Source organism: Camellia sinensis, chromosome 4 (assembly GCF_055761805.1).
Source record: "Camellia sinensis isolate YWXY chromosome 4, ASM5576180v1, whole genome shotgun sequence".
Classification (NCBI taxonomy): domain Eukaryota; kingdom Viridiplantae; phylum Streptophyta; class Magnoliopsida; order Ericales; family Theaceae; genus Camellia; species Camellia sinensis.
The window spans coordinates 42,879,237-42,899,236 of NC_138964.1; the positions used below are offsets into that span (position 1 = coordinate 42,879,237).

General features: G+C 38.6%; 1 pseudogene across 1 annotated transcript in view; it reads right to left on the minus strand.

Annotated features, from left to right (window-relative positions):
* The window catches only part of LOC114270372 (DNA-directed RNA polymerase 3, chloroplastic-like), a 141,289-nt pseudogene that overhangs the window by 110,201 nt on the left and 11,088 nt on the right, over positions 1 to 20,000 (minus strand). Inside the window, exons 3-9 of the transcript XR_014365877.1 lie at positions 8,959 to 9,162; positions 8,712 to 8,842; positions 8,269 to 8,338; positions 7,345 to 7,403; positions 6,958 to 7,075; positions 6,791 to 6,881; positions 474 to 476 (exon numbers count right to left, since the gene is read on the minus strand). The product of XR_014365877.1 is annotated as a DNA-directed RNA polymerase 3, chloroplastic-like (transcript). The remainder of the gene's footprint in view (positions 1 to 473; positions 477 to 6,790; positions 6,882 to 6,957; positions 7,076 to 7,344; positions 7,404 to 8,268; positions 8,339 to 8,711; positions 8,843 to 8,958; positions 9,163 to 20,000) is intronic.

Consider the following 20,000-nt stretch of genomic DNA (forward strand, 5'->3'; position numbering starts at 1 on the left):
TCTGAGAATAGCCGAAGATGGACCATGGGGTCCCCGGACCCGTCGAAGCGGTCAATTTGCGGCATCTTGAACCTATCTGGCAATGTTACGACCACATCGGTATATCCATCCTCGATATCCAAAATAGCCTTTACTCCTTGTGATTTCTTGAAGAGCTTCTCAAGCTTGCTCAGTTTCAGAGCTGTATGGTCTATTTCGAACTCGAAGGGAGAGTCCGGTTGGTTGGGTGTATGGGTCTTGGACAGTTGATGCGGAAGCGGGGGCGGAGCTGGCCCCGTTGAAAGGTTCGTGTCCTCTTGCATGTTCTGGATATTTGGCACGGTGTTCTGGGTGTTTGGCAGAGCATTCTGGACAGTAAGTGCCTGCTCGGGAAATGGAGCCCCTGGCGGAGGAGGAACTTGATTTGAAGCAAATGCCGCATTCTGCTGTTGCAGTCTAGTGATTAGCTCGGCTTGCTGGGCCATGATCGCGACCTGCTGTTTGGAGAACTCCGCTTGACGGGCGGCATCCTCCTGCATTTGTCTCATGCTCTCCTGCATTTGGCGCATCAGGGCTTCCATCCCTGATGTATTTTGCTGATCCATCCGACTAACTGGTATGTCTATTTTTATAGCAACAATCGAGACCTTAGTCCTATTGTCCTCTGATGGAGTAACCCACTGTTCTGGCAACCTTTGTTCTGACACACTGCGCTTTCTTGGCCTTCTTCTGACAACGGGGGGTAAAGAATGGAACACTGGCTGTCTATCAATTAGATCCTCAGATCGATTGAGTCAACGACCTCATATCCAAAGTGCTTGGGGAATATCTACTGAGTTGGAAGCAATTGGCTAAAACTGCCCTAGTAAAAAGATAAATAAAACAATAAGGAAATAAATAAACAGATAAACGGACAGCATAACAACTTAAAGTAAATGCATGACACACAGCCGGGCATAACAACACACAGTCGATAAGCTGAATACACACTATCCTCAATCACTGATTATTATCCCTGAATCACTGTTCCCCAAAGATTGAATCGGATACCCGCAGATAACTGATTCTCCAATACTGACTGATGCCCGCAGGCCTGATGCCCAAACTCATACACTGATACATGCATTCCCTGTAGAGACGCACTCTAAAGCACATAACAGATAAGTGAGAGCCAAAACACCCCTATGTTGGGGTAGGGTTTCCCTGTCCTATTTTGTTCGGAATTAGGGTTTCACTACGCACGCAGCGGTTTCAAATAACCTATAAACGGGTAAGCAACCTGTCCTAGTTTGGAATGGTCACTATGGATCCGAATATGCACTAGGTCGAATGGTCAAAAAGGGTGCCCCGGTAAAACCGGGGTTTGTGTTCCCATACTGGCAGAGCCCACAATCGGTCAGCCTTATGGTCATGCCTTGACAAGACAAGCCTCTGGCAAACCGTTCAGGAATAACAGATGGCAAACACGGTGTCCTAGGCGCACCAATGCAAATGCAATGCAAAGAAACACATAAGTGTAATCAAAACAAGATATCATGAGTTCGAGTCAAGTTCTCTAAGTCTCCAGCAGAGTCGCCAGAAACTGTAGACGTCCCCGAATGCCCCGGGGAGGAACGAGTCCCGGTTCCGTTCGATATTGGGCTCACTACAGTTCAGGACTCAAATGTCACGGTTCTTAATCTGAACCAAAGAGTCCAAATCCGGCAAATCATTTTGAGAAAATAGATTTTTAGAAAAGAAGTGCCAAACATGGACTTCTTTGCCAGATACAGAGTCGCCACCTAAATATTTTATTTTGGGAAATTTAGGAAACCCTGACTCGTTGCCTAAGGCCACGTGTCCGTCATCACCAAAGTTGCCTCGGCTCGGGAACTTGGGTACGATTGGGGAAGGTCACTTCGTGAGCACCCCCGCTCGCCCGATCAAAGATCAGCCTCTACTAACCATGATATCTATTTTTGAAAAAACATTGTGTGTTCTTATTCCGGTTATTAGCCTAGATTTATTATGTGATGCGCACAGCATACAAGTATAGACTGGGTCGCCTGAATTTGAGCAAAACATTTCATGTTTGTTTATTTGAAAATGGTTTGATGGTGCTACTCGCAAGTAGGCTAAGATGTGGATTTGTCACCCTCAGATGGGCTTAGAAAACATGATTTTGCCACTATATAGTGGGCTTAAAAAAACACACATTTGATGAATTGTTCCAATCCAAATAACCCAACCTTCACCCACAGACATTCAGGCAGTTATATCACATAAGCATATAGGCTCATGGTAAGCATGCTATTCATGGCAGTCACTCACACGTATGCAAGGATGCTAAAGCATAAAACTTACCGAGTACTCCAAGCCAAAACAGAAGCTAATTAAAAATCCATGCATGATCCTAACTATACAAAAATGCCTAATGCAACACATGCAAAAATGCAACTATAGCAGGCTCGGCTATTCTAAACATGGCATATGAAATGCTACAGCTAACATGTATTCAATTGGAATTGAAAATACAATGCAGTTAGTATGATGCATCGAGCCCGGTGCATGCAAAACAGATGAATGAATGCAAACATGCTATCATACTGTATGCTAATTGAAATATGCCCTAATCTAACCATCATAAGCAGATGCATCACACACACGCACACTTATTACAATTATGCCCTCGCACGGAGGGTCCGAATAAAATAATATACAGTCCCGAATGAATAAATAATACAGTCCCGAATAAATACAAAAATCCTAATTAATTTATAAATTAATCTAAGAAAGCTATAAACTGGCATGCAAGTCAGGGACTGCCTCGACTCTGATGAATGATGTATGTTTGGGCTGCCTTGCGCAGAAATCCACTGAGATGCCCCAATTAGCCTCTGTTTTGCAATTATTCTTGGAAAACGCGCCAAGCTCCGGAAGACTGCTGATTCTTGATTTGCTGCAACAGAGAGCAAGAGAGGGGCATAGCAATGTATTTTCACAAATGTATGCATGCCTCGATCCTCGTGCCACCAATCACGCATCTCGATGCATGATGGCCGAGGAGTCGAATTGTGCAACTCAATATAGAATGAATGCACATGAAAACAAAACAAAACCTAGACTCCATCATGGATAATCCGGAGTGTCGGCGACTGGGAATTGAGACACGTTCCGTCACTCGGAGTACGAAACGTCCCTCGTTTCCCGTGCTCGGACTAACTCTTATCCCAAGCACAATGCAATATGCATGACATGCATGAATGCAACTAATATACAACCTAGCACGCACAATGCTATGAAATGGCATACACGATGCACGAGGTAACATGGCATACACTAACATACAACCTAGCATACACAATGCATAAATGGACTTACACTAACACAAGTGGACCTCAGCCACACTCGCATAAGAGGCCATTAGATGAAAATGAGACACTCGAGATGTGTGCACACATGCACGCAAACCGAGGACCGATCCTAAGGCACCGAATGCCACTCTAACAAGACATGGCAAGGCACGAAATATGATATGCAAACATGCAAATTTCAGCGCTAAAATATGACCCGAAACAGCCCCAAATCATGATAATATAGCACCCGATGCATGAAATGGTCCCGAAATGCAAGATTAAGCCCATGAAATGACTTGTAGCTACATCAAGCATGCATTATTTGTACATGAAGTATGAAGACAGATTCAAGGCAGCCCCAAAACAAGCATGTTTACAGTTTTAAGCGAGGCCAAACAGCAAACACAAATAGGGCTAAATCGATACGCAAAAATGGCCCAAAATGTGAGATAAAGAAGCAAGTCACAGCTTCTGGCCCCAAATAGATGAGGGCCCTTCAACAATGTTGAAGAGGGGCCCAAAATATGACCTTTTACAGTTTATGACCAAGCCAAAAATAGTACACAAGCATGCTCAAAATACTTATGCAAAACAAGGCCAAAAAGAGAGCTATAACACAAGGTACAAAAAGGATGCCTCAAACAGTAAAATACCCTTAATGAAACATGAATAGGGGGTCAAAATAATGCTTTTTTCAGTTCGGACCAGAGTCTGAAAACAGAAGCACAAGAGGCTAATAAATCATGCAAAAATGGCGCCAAAAAAGGGATATAAAGGCAAGTGGAAGATAGAAGCCTCAAACAGTGATGATCCCTTCAACAACATTGAAGAAGGGCTCAAAATAAGCCACTTTGCAGTTTATGACATGCCTCAAAACAATTTATACATAGGCCAAAAATACTACACAAGAAAATGGCATACAAGGGAGGCAATGAAGCAAGTGCAACAAGGAGGCCTCAAATAGTGAGAGGCCCTTAAAAAAAACATGAAAAATAGCTCAAAATAAGCCTAGTTCTAGTTAGGGTCGGAGCCCAAAACAGCAAGCAAGCATGGCTAATGTATTGAACAAAATAAAGCACAAAAAAGGAAAATAGGGACTCACCCTTGAAGACTAGTCTTTGACAGCTCCTTGGCTTGAGTTGCAGCACTCCTAGGCTTTGAAGAACAACCTCCAGCTACTGGAATGGAGGATGGAAGGGTGGGGCTATGGGTTGGTGAAGGAATGAGTGTGGGACTTGAGAGTTTGGAGCTTGGAAATATAGAGAGAGAGAGATTGAATGCAAGAGGCTTGGGGGGAATTTTTGTAACCCTCATAACAGAGCTGGAGCTGCTGTTATATAGACAAAAAGGGGGGGGGGAAATGGGGGGAAAAATGGAGGGAAAACAATCCAAGTTTCTCCCCAAAATGCAGCCCCTCCCCCGGATACAGAATCTGGGGGAAAAGAGATGCATATTTGGAATGTGCCTGCAGCAAGGAGCATGGCCAACCAGTTATTGGGACTGCAGGTGGCCGGCTGGCTTTCCCCATGGCCGGCCGGCCAAGGGTCAAAACGGTCAATGAGAATTAATGGCCAGCCACCACAGAAAGAGGGCCTCCCATGTGTTCACAACACAACCCTGTGGTCAAAAACTGGAGAAAGTGAACTAGGAGAGAGAACAACCCACTTTTCAAAGGGGTTCAAAAGCAATTACTGGCCGGCCACCAAATATTGGTGGCCTCCCAGATGTGTTCATCACAAATATGGGGTTTAGGGTGCAAGAAAATGGCCCAAGGGTGGTCAACATTGGCTTTGAAGTGGGAGAAATCGGGCGACGGAGGGCGATGAAGGAATAAAGTTGGCTGACAGAACAATTACTGGCTTCCCATCCCTCTATGACCTTCCTAGCAATGAAACAGAGGTCCCTGCCAAAAATGAACCAAAACCGATGCAAAATGAAGGTTCGGGGGCCGGAACGCGCAGCCCGAGGCCTAGAAAACTGACTGTTAGGCACCGGAAGTGATGTTCGACCACGAAGTTGGTCTCTCGGACCGCAGTGTCCCTCAAAAGGGAGCAAATAAGATGTATGTCAAAAACTGGAGCAATCGGAGGTAGTTAAGCGGTCCCGAACCGAGGCACACACCGAAAAATCGGAAACCGGGCTCCAAACGGGCAAAATGGCCTACGACCACAAAACGTAGCCTACGGCCACTAAGAGATGATCTACGAGACCTCTCCCTCCCTTCGGGAAGAGAAAATAGAGAAAACGGAGCCTGGTTCGCAAACTGAGGCAAAACACAAAAGAGTCCGGAAGTCCGGAGGCAAGGCTCGCAGCCGAGACTCTGAAATTTCTGAACGAGCACAATATGCAATATCACCGAGCGCTCAACTGGTGACGTCTGAGTCTCAAGGTCGGTCAAAAATAGGGTGTCTACAGAGCGCCACTTACCCCGCTCGAGCAGGAGTCCAAAATCTGGAATTTCCATATTTGAACCTTAAGCTCAAAACTCAATTCTAATGCATCAAATTCGATCCTTTTGGGCTAATTTTCTGAAAAACACTTGTAAATTCATAGTATAACATGATTCAAAGCTCAATTTGTAAAATCAAGGCCCAAAGGTAGTTCAATTAAACACAATTTCAAAGAAGTTTTCATGAACAAGACTCAAATGTAACATGCATGGTTTTGATCAACTTCAAAGCTTCTAATTCAAGAACAAATGAGCCAATCCTTTCAAAAACATGAGGAATTCATGGACTACAACAATAATATGGACATTCATGCAAGAATTTCCATGAAAACAACTTTAAACTTCAAGAGATGCACATACATGCATGAATTAAGCCTCTATTCAACAATCTACAACCAATTTATGATCTTAAGCTCCTATTTACCATGAACCATGCAACAATTAACTTGAATTCACAAACAAGAAGGTAAATGTCCTACCTTAGGTCTTGAATGCAAGATATGGGAGCTCAATTATGCAAATTATCCTTCAATTCCTATAATTTCCAAGCAAAACCTCCAAGTTGAACTCAATTCCTCTCACTCACTCACTCTAGTCGGTTTTAGCTCTCAAAGTGGCTGAGGAAAAGGGTGCTCAAACAATGTAAGGGTGAGAAGAGGAGTGGTCTAGCATAACCCACTAAGTGGCAATTTGGTGAATAATCAACCTAATGCAATTTAGCTTTATTTAATCTAATTTAGTCATTCCAAATCACATTTCAATTAAATTTACCATAAAATCACATAATTCCTAATTAGCATAAAACATTAATCAATTTCAGATTCGGCCGCTGATAAGGCCTTCAATTTGTAGTTTAACATAATACATGGACAGATCATTTAACAGTCAAACAGATAGAAATGTATTCAAACTAACACAATCAATCAATCAGTTTAGTAATTCAGTCAGTCAGTCAATCAACATGCTTAATCATAGATTAGCACTAATCAGTAGTGTTATCAGTAAACAGTAGTGAGGGTTGTCACACCAATGTTGCCACCTCCAGCCCAAATGCTCTCCACCACACTTAGAACTCTTCAGTTAACTCTCCATTTGGTATTTCCTAGTGTGTCCAGGGCCTGAACATGTGCAATTTTAAAGCAATATGGTTGCGATATAAGGAAAAAATAAATATATCACAACTATAGATTTTACCTCATATACTTTCTGCATTTGTTTCACAGCAACTTTCTTAACAGCATCTTGTTGCTACCTCAATCCATGAGTTCGCATGAGATAAGAAGGTAAGAAAAAGTACCCGCCTTTGTCATACCTGAAAGGAGTCGTATAAGACACTTCAAATATAAGTGAAAATTTTAGCTGAAAGCAACCCTCTATTTCTTTGATTATATCTGAACATACTGGAGTGTCAATTTTCTTTTTCTTTTTCTTTTTTTTCTCATTAGCCTTTTGAAGAGGTCAGATAGGGGTAGATCACAAAACATGATGACTTGAACTTTGTGTCCGACTAACACAAACCCAAAGCCAACCACCTTAAGGGCCAGGTGAACAACATCATCACATGTTGAGTGAATAACATACCCTTTCCATTTTTTCGGAGGCACCAACATTGGCACATAAGAAATCATCATATGCTTAACCTGCATAAAGAGAAATGTTCGAAGGATTAGACATGAAGGACAAATCAAAACAAAAACAAGTACTCAATTTTTTTTATTGCATATTTGGAATTTATAATCAAGAAAAAAATTTGTATTACTTTCACAAATAACATAATTAGTGGGTTCCTAGCAGTCGTCTAAGAAGCACGGACACAGACACGGACACAGGACACAATGGTTTCAAACAAATGGGGACACAGTCATGGCGAGGACACAACAATAAAATCTTTTTCATATTTGCTATGTAGATTATCATTACATCCACAAAGTATCCAAAAAAAAATCACTTTTGAATTAACACTTGTCGTTTGTTTCCATTTTATGGATGGTTGTTAAATATTTAAATCTAAGCAAAAGAGTAATAAACATTCAACATCCAACATCCATCAAAAGCACTAAAGAAAAGGGGGAAAAAACCTAGTTGGCATGTCCCCAGAGTGTCCTTGTCATTTCTCCTTGAAACATATTAATTAAATAAATGTGTCCCCTCCGTGTCCCTCTGTCTCGGTCGTTTCTGACATCCCTACGGCACTTGTTTTGCAGTGCCGGCAATTCATAGGCAGTAAACGCAATTCAAAATATTCCATTGCTTAAAATGTACTTTAAATGTGAAAGATTAAATATCCAATAAAAAACAAATGGAAGGAAGTATACTTCAGTCCACAGGACAATATATCTTATTGTAACACATCATTTATAAAAAGCACAAAAGTATTGGGATTGAATTAGTATTTATGCATACATTCTCATCCAATTAAATAAGATTTATATTTCCTAGGTGAGATAAACTGCAAATAAATATTATGCAAACCAAATGAGCAAAAAAGAAGAGATATTAACTCACAGTTCTATCAAGTCCTGAAAGGACTAGGGGATCACATTCTATAACTCCATACCTCTTAACAACTCTCTGCCTACAAGGACCAAACAACAAATCAGACTTACAACTAACTTAGAAAGACAGAAATAAAGCAGCGGTGAACCGCCTCCATTGTGCTATGTATGCATATAACCATAATAACTTAACACAAACAATTCAATTTGTTGGCCACATTTTTTTTAATAAGAATTTTCTGACCACATTTTAAATACAGCATTGACACAAACAAATGAAATGTGGAACTTAAAAATCAATCATCAAACAAAATTCATCTGCTTAGGCAATATCCCCTCCAAGAATTGGCCTAATGATCTGTCTAAATATTAGCACATCATGGACCATGAATTAGTCAGATAAGGTCCAGTGCTTTGAAGATGAATTACTGATGCAAAGAATTACATGCTCACCCAGGATCGTTTGAAATTCTGAATAAGTGCCTAAATGCAGGTCGAATATCAGGTGGACTATCTGCTAACTGGTTGACTGGAGGCTGTACATAAGCTGTTTCAGTTAATAATTCTATCAGACGACATCCTAGCTGTATTACATTAGAAAAAGAAAATAATTAGTAACTATAGAACATAAAGAGATATATATATATATATACCCATCACTTATTCATTTCAGTAGGAATAAATATTGATGGCCACAAACTTTAGCCTGTGTGTCACGACCCCAAGGCTTAATTTCTTCATCTTTCACCAGCTTTTGCACCTCAAGTATCTTTCTTCTTCTGATCAAACTTTTTACACGTTTCCTTCGTATCTCAGCATCCTTACGAAAGCTTTCTTCAGTTGGAGCTACAATCTTCTTTCTCTGGTACATCTTAGTTTTCTCCAAGAAACTATGAATTCTAACCTGTACTAATTGCAAAAATAATAACAAGATTATCAATAATTTTATATTTATCCCAAATAAGAGATAATGGATAAAAGAAAAGTTAATTAGACAAACTCTTTTTCCTGATGGCTGATATCGATACTTCAAATAATAATCGAAGTGAGATTAAAGGGCTCTATTCATTTCTCGAATTAGATGATGCATGATAAGGAGTAGTTGTATTATACTACTGTGCTGTGCATCACATGTGATTGTATATCTGGATTAGTTACAGAGATAATAGATGGTTAGGCTGTTATATTAGTTAGGCAGTTACATAGTTTGTTATATAGATATAGATGTATACATATGGTAGCTAGTATATATATATATAAAGCTCATCATGTAACTGATTGATAACAATTAATGAATAAATTCTGAACTCTCAAGTTCTTCATGGTATCAGAGCCCTGTTAAGCTCCACCGAGCAATCCATGGGTTCCTCTACAGAATCTTTATCTTCTTCTTCTTCCATTCCATCAAATCTCAACATGCTGATTTCGAATCTAAGCTCTCTTATTACCGTAAAGCTTGATAGCACGAATTTTATCATCTGGAAAAACCAGATGCAAAATATTCTTCATGCAACAGATTTGTTGAAGTTTGTCGATGGTTCGTTTCCATGTCCTGTTGATCATATTCGTAGTTCTTCAGCAACAGAGGTCAGCAATCCAGATGCGATTCGATGGCGGATGATTGATGCACATCTCTTGAGTTGCATCACCGCTACGCTTTCACCTGCAATTTTTACAACAGTTCTTCACCTCCGGTCCAGTTCTGCGGTGTGGACTGCACTTGACAAACGTTTCACGAATCTTTCTCGCTCACACATTCATCAACTGAAGAACAGATTGAATTCTGTTTCAAAAGGCTCCGATTCGATGGAAATCTATCTGAACAACATCAAATCTATTGTTGATCAACTCAGTATTGCCTCTTCCTTTATTGATGATGAGGATATCGTTCTTATCACCTTGAACGGCTTACCGACTGAGTATGATTCTCTCAAGACAGCCATCCGAGCGAGACCTGAAAGCATATCTATGGAAGATCTCTCTTCTTTGCTCTGCTCAGAAGCTCTTCATGTTGAAGGCAAATTACAACACAACTCCGATCTTCATTTTGCTCATGCAACACAGCGAGATTCCAATGCCAATGCTTCCAAAGGTTATGTTTCGTATCATAATAATCGTGGCTTTTCTCGTGGTGATTCTCGCGGTACTTTTCGTGCGAATCGATTCAGTTCTAATCGATACTCTTCTTTTCGAGGAGGTCGTTCTCAAAATCGCCCCAGATCTTCTTCTGGAACCATTTGCCAGATTTGTGGAAAAGCCAATCACTCTGCTTCCGAGTGTTGGCATCGACTTGATCTTCAATATCAGCCCCAGTCACATCCGTCTCACCAATCACCTACTGCTTCTTCATCTGGTGCTTCTATGCCTCATCACTCCAAGGCCTTTCTCACCAACATCCCTGATGATACTGTCTCCCATGCTTCTAGTCCTTGGTTCTTGGACTCTGCTGCTTCTGACCATGTCACAAATGACCTTCATCATCTGAATTCTTATCAGTCCTATACTGGTTCCGATCAAGTTACCATTGGCAACGGAACTTCCCTTCCTATCCATCACACTGGCAAAGGTATTCTACCCACCCCACACCACTCCTTTAAGCTTGCCAACGTTCTTCATGTTCCTTCCATAAAGTCCAATTTTCTCTCTGTTCAACAGTTAGCCAAAGACAATGATTGCTCCATAATTTTTGATAAATCTACTTTTTCCATCCAGGACAATCATTCTAAAGCAATTCTTCACAAAGGTTTTCATGCTAATGGCCTCTACCATTTTCCTGTGGGTTCTTGCCCTTCTCCACATGCTTTTGCTGCCTCATCAACATCTCCTTCCACTGCGGCTATATGGCACAAACGGCTTGGCCATCCTTCATTTGCAAAATTTCAATTACTCAAATCTCAATTGTCATTGTCTCATTCTTTCAATAAAACTGATTTGTCTTGTGTTGAGTGTTCCATTTCTAAATGTCATAGACTTCCCTTTGTGCTTTCTAATTCCAAAACTGATGTTCCCTTGGCTTTAATTCACACTGATGTTTGGGGACCGTTTACTTGTTCCTCTAGTGCTTATCGCTATTATGTGTTGTTTGTTGATGATCATAGTCGCTTTACATGGATTTATCCTCTTGTCTATAAAAGCGAAGTCTTTTCTAAATTCATGATGTTTAAAGCATTTGTGGAAAAACAATTTGGCTTTCCTCTTAAAATACTTCGCTCCGATGGGGGTGGTGAATTTATCAATACTCAACTGCAAGATTTTTTGAATTCTCATGGTATTCTTCATCAATTTTCTTGCCCACACACTCCCTCTCAAAATGGAGTCGCGGAGAGGAAACATTTACACATTACCGAAACCGCCATCGCCCTCTTACATCAATCTTCTTTACCTCTCTCCTATTGGTTTGAAGCTATTGCTACAGCCACCTATCTCATTAATCGGCTTCCTAGTGCCTCTCTCTCTAACTGTTCTCCTTTTGAACTCCTGTTCCACACTAAACCTGATTACTCTCATCTTAAAGTGTTTGGTTGCTTGTGCTTCCCTTGGCTTAAGCCTTATGCCTCTCATAAATTGGCCCCTAAATCTGCGTCTTGTGTTTTTCTGGGTTATCACCCTTCTGTCCAAGGCTACCGCTGCCTCAATCCTCTGACTGGTAAAGTCTTGCTCTCTCGCCATGTCACCTTTCATGAGTCCACTTTTCCCTTTTCCTCTCTTTCTTCTGTCCCACCCTCTCCTCTCCCTACTTTACAATCCTTCTTTTGGTCTTCCCTACCTAAACCCCAGAATCAGTTTTGCACGCCCCACAGTCATCCATATCGTTATGCCCAACTTAATCAATTCACTTAGTCTCATTATTTGCCAATCCTCTAATAAGCTGATTTGCTTATTCAAAACGGCTTGCATTAGTTACAAGTTACAACTTATATGTAAGCTCACAATGAATGTCAATTAAAATGGAGATCAATGGTTAATGCAATGCCTTCCAATGCAATTCAAATTTGATTCAGAATTTGATGAAACCTTTAACCAAATCTCTCCAAACTAAAATTCTGAAGTATGAAATACATATTTATCTAATGCTTGAATGCAAAAATAGACTTAATGAACAATGAAGTCACTTTGTGTTCCTAATGAGATTAATCAAAATACATAACACTGACTGGACATAAATTCATTAAAAATGATTGAGATTACTTATCGACACTACAGATGAGGAAAGGCTAAAAGGATTTTATTTGGGGTACGCCAATAGATCTAATTGTGATAAATGACAGAGCCAGATATAGTAAGAAAACAAACTTATGAAATCAAAATTAATCTTAGATCTGTCAACTGTAGCAGTATAATTGGAAATATCTCAATTTGCTAGTGGACCCACAATCACTTCCTTCCCATTGCTTCTTATCTTCTTTAAGGCTTCAGTCCTTATAGAAGCAGGACATAATCTGTAAAAACCGAATCCCAAATATGATTGTAACTGACTTATTACTAGATATATCGTATACAGAAACACACATGTAGGTATACAGGCTCGAGATTCTAATTCCTTATTCTCTTTGCCTAGAAAACCTTAACAAATTAAGAAAATCCTTTCACGCTGTACACTACACGCTAATGCGGTGTAGTGGGAGTAGCCTTATACAGTGGTATAACTGAAGTGAATATCAAGTTATTTATAGATAAGAGTGTGATTTTCTATCAACAATTAGAAATCAATTATACATATCAAGTAAAATGCGTTTATATTTTTCGATTTTTCTTATGGTCAAATTAATCATGTAAAACATTTCTAAGTGCATCCTATAATAGTTGAACTGTTGATGCATTATGTCCCTACTTTCTTTGATCTTCTCCTATAAAAATTCCTTTGTTTTTAGCATTAATATATTTTAGTCAATGCTTTTCTTCATTAGGAAAATTAGAAAAACTGTTTGGATCACTCTGGATAGCTTTAATTTAGTATTTTGGTCCAAAAATGTAATATATTTCTGTGTATTGAGTATTTCTAGCTTCATGTACCTAAATGCCCGTTGTTGACTATAGAAGTTTTGGTTCCACCAAGAAGCCCCTAGTCCTATGGAATAGTGTGATTTGTGTTGTGCTTTCAGTTATTTGCACAAAAAGAAATACAAGATTTTTAATGGTAAGTTTGAATAAGTTGCAGACCTATAGGGGAACATTTTTTACTTGTCTCCTTTTTGGGTTTCAATATCAATATCTTTAAAAGAATGCCTTTTTTTTTTATTTCTAGAGATTGGAAATTGTTTGTTATTTGTAGTTGTGATTAATTTTTCTCTTCCTTTTCTTATGTTTTGATGCCTTAGCGTACTTTGTACTTTCTTTATTCTCTGATTTTAATAATAAGTCAGCCGCATGTGGCCCAAGCCAAGCGAATAAGGACCAAATATCAAAGTCTGTGATAATCACAATAGATCACTCAAAAAATATAATGCAAAAATGAATTGCTACAAATGCAATTTCAAATAATCAAATAATATATTTCCATGTAGTTCTCTATTACTACCCATATCCAGTAGAACATCCAAATAGTCTACCATTTGACCAAGGAAGAATTCAAATGTAGCACCATATAAAAAAGATACAGTAGGCCTAGTAATTCATATTTCTGCATCAACTAGTTGTCTCCTATTCATTTTTACATGCTTCAAGTTAACCAACCAATCACTTTAACCCAACAAGTCACAACAAGATAGCCACAATTGACGACATTATTCTACACTGTTGGATTTATTTTTCTAGTGTAGCCCAATAGCCTACATATTTTCTACATGTTTTAATTTATTTGGACTCCACAAATAGATAAAGCCAATATTTGAGATCAAGTTCAGTAAATAGAATTTTAATATAATCACTCTTCTAAGATAAGAAGGAAACCTTGATGGATTAGGAATTCTTCTGATAGAGTTCATCTGGCCCTCTTCTCTCCTCTATATAAGGATGGGTGACTCCCATTTCATATCATGAGTATTTTTCCATCACTTTAAGTTTTATAGTCATCCTAATTAAGAGAGACAGAGAGAAGAAGGTGAGCCAAAATTAAAGGTTCAACTCTAAAGGGGTATTTTCTCAACTTCTCTAATTCAATGGCTGACAAAGGTATATTCGTTTTACTCTTGAGTTGTATTGAATTCAAGATCCTGTAAAGTTTAATTCCGCATAATTATTATGGTTACATGTATTATTAAATCTTACATGTGGTATCAGAGCTTTAGTTTGTGAATCAATACACCTTGGAATAATAATATATTTATGAATATTGTTATTATAGTTATAATTATTCATAACAACATATTTTTTGTTCATAAGGTTTGAACTCTCAGCATGTGTTGGTTATCTTGAATATACGCTGTATGTTCAACCTTGTAAGCTGCATGCCATATTTATTAGGCAGTGTCTGAATGGTACATCTAATCTCTTTCATATTCATTATGCATCAAAGAAACTTTTTTTGTGTTGTTAAAAGTCAAAGGTTGTGTGAAAGAAGATTTCATTCCTGATTTCTAAATCGTAACTAAGTATGCACATCATGGACTCCCTTACTCACTTTGTTTTGTGATATGTTAGGTGCAAACTTTTATGTAATTCTATATGCTATTCATATGCATGTTTTGATTTATTATCAATTTTAGTGATAATAATTTTTATAATCATCATAATATGTTATTGAATTGAGTGTATTGCTTTCCGTTATGATAAAGTGCATAGATTAAAAGCAATTTTAGAATTTTGCTGAATCGTTCGGACTATTAAATAAATATATTTATTTGATTGTATCACATTAAAGGATTATGTTTTTGCTTTGTTTAATTATGCACACTTATTGTCTATTATTGTTAAATATTTATATATTTTCATGATTTAAAATTGATATCATGATATAATTTTATGACATTGAATATTAAATATTAAAGTGGTTAATTCATATTAGGTGTAATTCTTATTAACCATTATTTTAGATATTCATGATTGTTATAATACATATATAAATATTCCTGTTCATCCAGAGTTATTATTATTATATTGGTAATAGCAATCACATAAAAGAAATTTTAGAAATCATAAAAATAGTGATCTCATTAAAATTGTGATTGAATTAATGATAATTAAATAACTCAAAACTAATGAATAGAGAATATTGTTGATTAGTTCCGTATTCATAGGGTTTACTAATTTAGTAGCTGCCAAAGTGGCCTAGATTTGTAAAACTTATTGTAAACTAAAAACACAGAATATACAGCGGAATAAAATGTTTAGATCATACCTCATTTGATCTAAAACCTCGTGGATAAATCACGTGCTTCCAGAATCTAATCAATCAATCCCAGCAGTGGGGTGATATTACAATGGTGAATATCACCCACACAAACCACAGTGCAAATGACTTGATCGTTGTTTCTTGGGAGAGAGTAAGTTTATGGGTAGAAACAAAAACCTACGTTGTTTCTCTCTTGGTTACCCATAACCATATATCAGATATATAATATATTTATCTCATTTATCCATTGGTTAAATGAGATAATATCTGATATCTTTATCATCTATCCATATCATGATATGATAGATATATATCCTGAGTGGCTATCCAAATAGGTTTGAATTCAAAATTCAAAACCCATTTGGATGAGGTTCAAAAGGTTCCAAGGGTCATGCCACATGGGCGCCCAATTTCTAACATCTCCCACTCGGACATGAGTTGGCATGACACTGCCACGTCTCAATCTCAATCTCCTCAAAAAATAAACAATCTCATACTAGCCACTGCACCGTGCGACTGCTGAGAACACCTGCATGTGGGAGCTCTATACTAGTAACTCAAAATGAGCCAGCATAGAGACATCAACCCAAAAAAGAAAAGAAATAGTGTCTCATATACCCCAGACCCATCTAATTACACCGGTCCAAAAAACATCTCTAATCTCTCAAAAAGAGCATGTTTGACCCTCTCAATTCTTGCAATATATTCACACTCAATTCGCCTCTCATACAGAGCGATATGAGTTGCCGACAGTGAATATACAACAGTGGTGTAATACTAGATGATCTTCCCTTTGCACTCATGCCATTTAGTTTAGAATTGACCGCTTTCCCAGTGATGTCCCTTAAGGCCGAATCATGCATGACCGCAGGCAACATACCAAAGTAGCAGAACATCAACCCCTTACCTTATGACATAGTCAAAAGTCACAAAAGGGTACATAAATGAAAGTCATATCAATAATGACACGTAAGACTCACACGGTGAGGAAGCAGGGATCCATTCTCTCACCTCATTACTCGGTCGCCAAGCACATATAGTATGAATACATGCTACGGTGGAGTAACTCTTCCATAAAGAGTGACGTCATACTCGATACACCGTACAGATATTAGTCTAGTCGCTTTCTAGCGTCTAACCCGAATTCTCTATTTGCTCGCCTTCTAGGCGCCAAATGAGATCTCGCATCTGGCTAATCATAACAGGCACAACATGGAAAGTGGGTACTAACATCCATGTTTGGTCCTTAACACGACCTCATCTTGGTTATAACCAAGGCGACATACATAGTGGATGATTTAAGCCTCTCTTGGCTTCAAATAAAAATAAACCACCAGTCTCATCCTTGCTCGCTCCCAAGCGCCAAGGGCGATTGCTCGTGTGAGTGAGCCAATCTTGCCTGCTGACATCATCATCTGCTAATCATTATGACACAAACCATAATAGTGTCAACATCCCATTATCTCAAAATAAGTGATCGATTTTTTTAAAAAATGACCACAGCTTACGCAATTATAGATTCCAAACATAAGCCTTATCAGCACCTCTTGCGATAAGTATATACAACAGAATCCACCATGTGCGCCTCACATGAAATGATTTAAGATCACTACCTCTTGCGCAATAACCTCTCTAAAGATATTTTGGTGACCAATTTGCGTTCATTCTTAATGCGCCCAACTAGCGCATTGAATTTTACAAGGAGCAAATTAATATGCTTCTAATAAAGCATTTTATCCACAGTCTAATGAGCAAGGTCAATGTCTAAACAACTCAGTTGACCATTTACCAAAGATAACACTTATCATGCCGAATACGCCCACATAGCGTACTTTAGGCTCCCACAACAAAGAAAAGATCAAGGAATATAGGTCATCTGTTTCTCCCAAAGACAATCTGAGGATTCACTCAATAGCTAAGGCTCTGGCTTTTACCGATAGGTAAGTCAATGGGTTTACAATTTTGCATCTAGAATCGTTCTAGGATATTCCTTATGTAAGTCATCGAAGACAAAATATGAATTCTCCCAAAGCAATCCCTAAGGGTCGTACATCCGAGCATATAAATTACATCACCCATGTCCATCATATCTAAAATAGAGGACTGCCCACCCTAGGTGGTGACAACCTTATAAATTCCTGGCTCATAATGACTAAGTAAGGAAAAACTTCTTTTGGACCATTGATCATGCCTCAGTGGTCTTCATCGATCATCGTTGGCCTGTCATGGCTTGACGAAATCTAAGAACCACTATTTGGATAACTGTTTTAGGCTGTAAAAGATTTATTAGAGCTAGCAACCTTTTTGCGCTCCTAACTTTTCACCATAAAAGCAGAAGGTAAATCCTTACGGATCTACTTATCCAATTCTCTAATGAAAAATCGGGTCACAATGTCCACAAATCAATGTTCCGAACTTATGTCAATCATAGCCTAAGTCAAAATAACCTCACTCCCCAGGAGGAAGTCTTCTCATGGTCTACACTTTCCTCAATGCTGCGACTTTTCGGTATCTAACGAGCCTTATGCCTCAACAATGACTATCCAAATTACGCATATCTATATAACAGTTTTGCGTCATAATGGAAAGTCAACCAATTATAAAAAATGGTTAATCCTCAAAGACTTTGTCTTAAACTGCGCAACATGGATCCACTTTCTAAAAATAGGGGACTAGAGCCTTAAGCATTATCCTAGGCTCTTTATCATCTTGCGGAGCAATCATGAATGTTTCCCTCTTAATCACCCAGTGATGACGTGGAAAATTTTCACATTTGCTACCACGAAACTAAGAATGTAGAGTATTCTGTTCTAATGGAGTAATCCATTAGTAGGCACATCGCTCCCACTGTCCCTAGGATATTAGAAATTTCTTTCCATTCTCAACTAGGCTACATAGAGCGCTATGCTTGGAATTCTCCATCTTATAGAGTTCCAAAAACTCTATTCACGTCACCTTTACTAATAAAACTTTATGTGACTTAGTTATACTACCACAAAGCTGCTTACCTATATGCACATGGCCCGGAGGGTTTGCATGACCGCATACAATAATGCGCCACACGACCCTTTGTGTTTACAAGACAGCATACAATAATGCGCTATAGAACCCTAGGTTTTAACTTCACAATCTTATGAGAAGTAGAATAAAGATAAGCTGCTTAATGGTTACAGATCGCCCATAAATGGCTCTCTGCTAACCCATTACTCAAAATGGAGTGTAAAAAATGATATGAAGGGCACTTAGTTAGGGATATAGGTAACAAACTAGTACAATTCCCAATTGGGAAACATTTTGCGCCATTATCCACCTAACATTAACAATATTTAATTCCTTATCTCTACTACACCAGTGTGTTGTTGAGTACTAGGAATAATCAATTTTCTAAGCATCCATCTCTCTTCACAGAGTTTTTCTAAAAAATAACTCAAATAGATACTCGCCACCTTGGTCAAAACTAAAAGCACAAAAAACTCTTATCTAATTGATCTCGACCTTATATGTGCAATGTCAAAAATCATCTCAAAACTTTTGACTTATGGGAGATCAAATAGTCTTGACTCAGATGCGTATCGTAATCTATAAATGTGTCGAGATTGAGGCTTAGATACCCTCACACATATCTAGTCACAAAATATCATAGTGGACTAAATGCGCCAAAACAAATGACCTTCTGCGGCTTTCCTACTTGCTTGTGCGCACCCATTGCGAACAAAGTTACACATTCACATGAGAGCAGGATGTCATAAGCGAGTGGGCCCGAGAAGGCCTACTCAAACCATCGTGTCATCATCTCATTAATGTGATTAAGTATAATAAGCCACTGGTCCATGACCAATGTCATAAACTAATTCCAATCATCTTAATGTGTGAGTTTTCGAAGACAAGTTTTAAAGGTTTAGGCCCAACTAGGTAATGACTCACGACTAAGTCATATTTACTAGATCATAAAAAGGATGTCATGGAGATATCAACTACGCCTAAGTCGCAAATTTAACTAGTAAGTGCTAATCCCCTGCACCTTCAAGTCAATTTTATTCTCCATACACTTTAATACATCTAGTTGAAAGATGACGATACTCCTCTTGCCATCTCTATTTCTCGCTTCATAGTTACTTGCAATTAATTCTACTATCCACAAGAAGGAGAGAATAAGCTATCAACTATGACAGCTCCTGAAGTAACTTAAGCGCGAATTAGGCTAAAGAGTCTAATTCAACACAATGCTCATACAAGCGATGCGTTAAATTCTTAGAGTCATAACAACCTTGTCAGCCTTAACCTTTTCATTACTATGCTGCAACGTTTGCGCTTAGTGGTAAATGTTATTCAAAACGTTAGCCTAGCTAAGGAATTATACAAAGAAGCCCTTCCTCATGTCTCACACTCAAGTGTGGAAACAGTAAGTGTCCAGACTTAGACAAGTTGGCAATGCTAATAGATTTTGCAGCCACTAAGCGCTAATCTTTTCA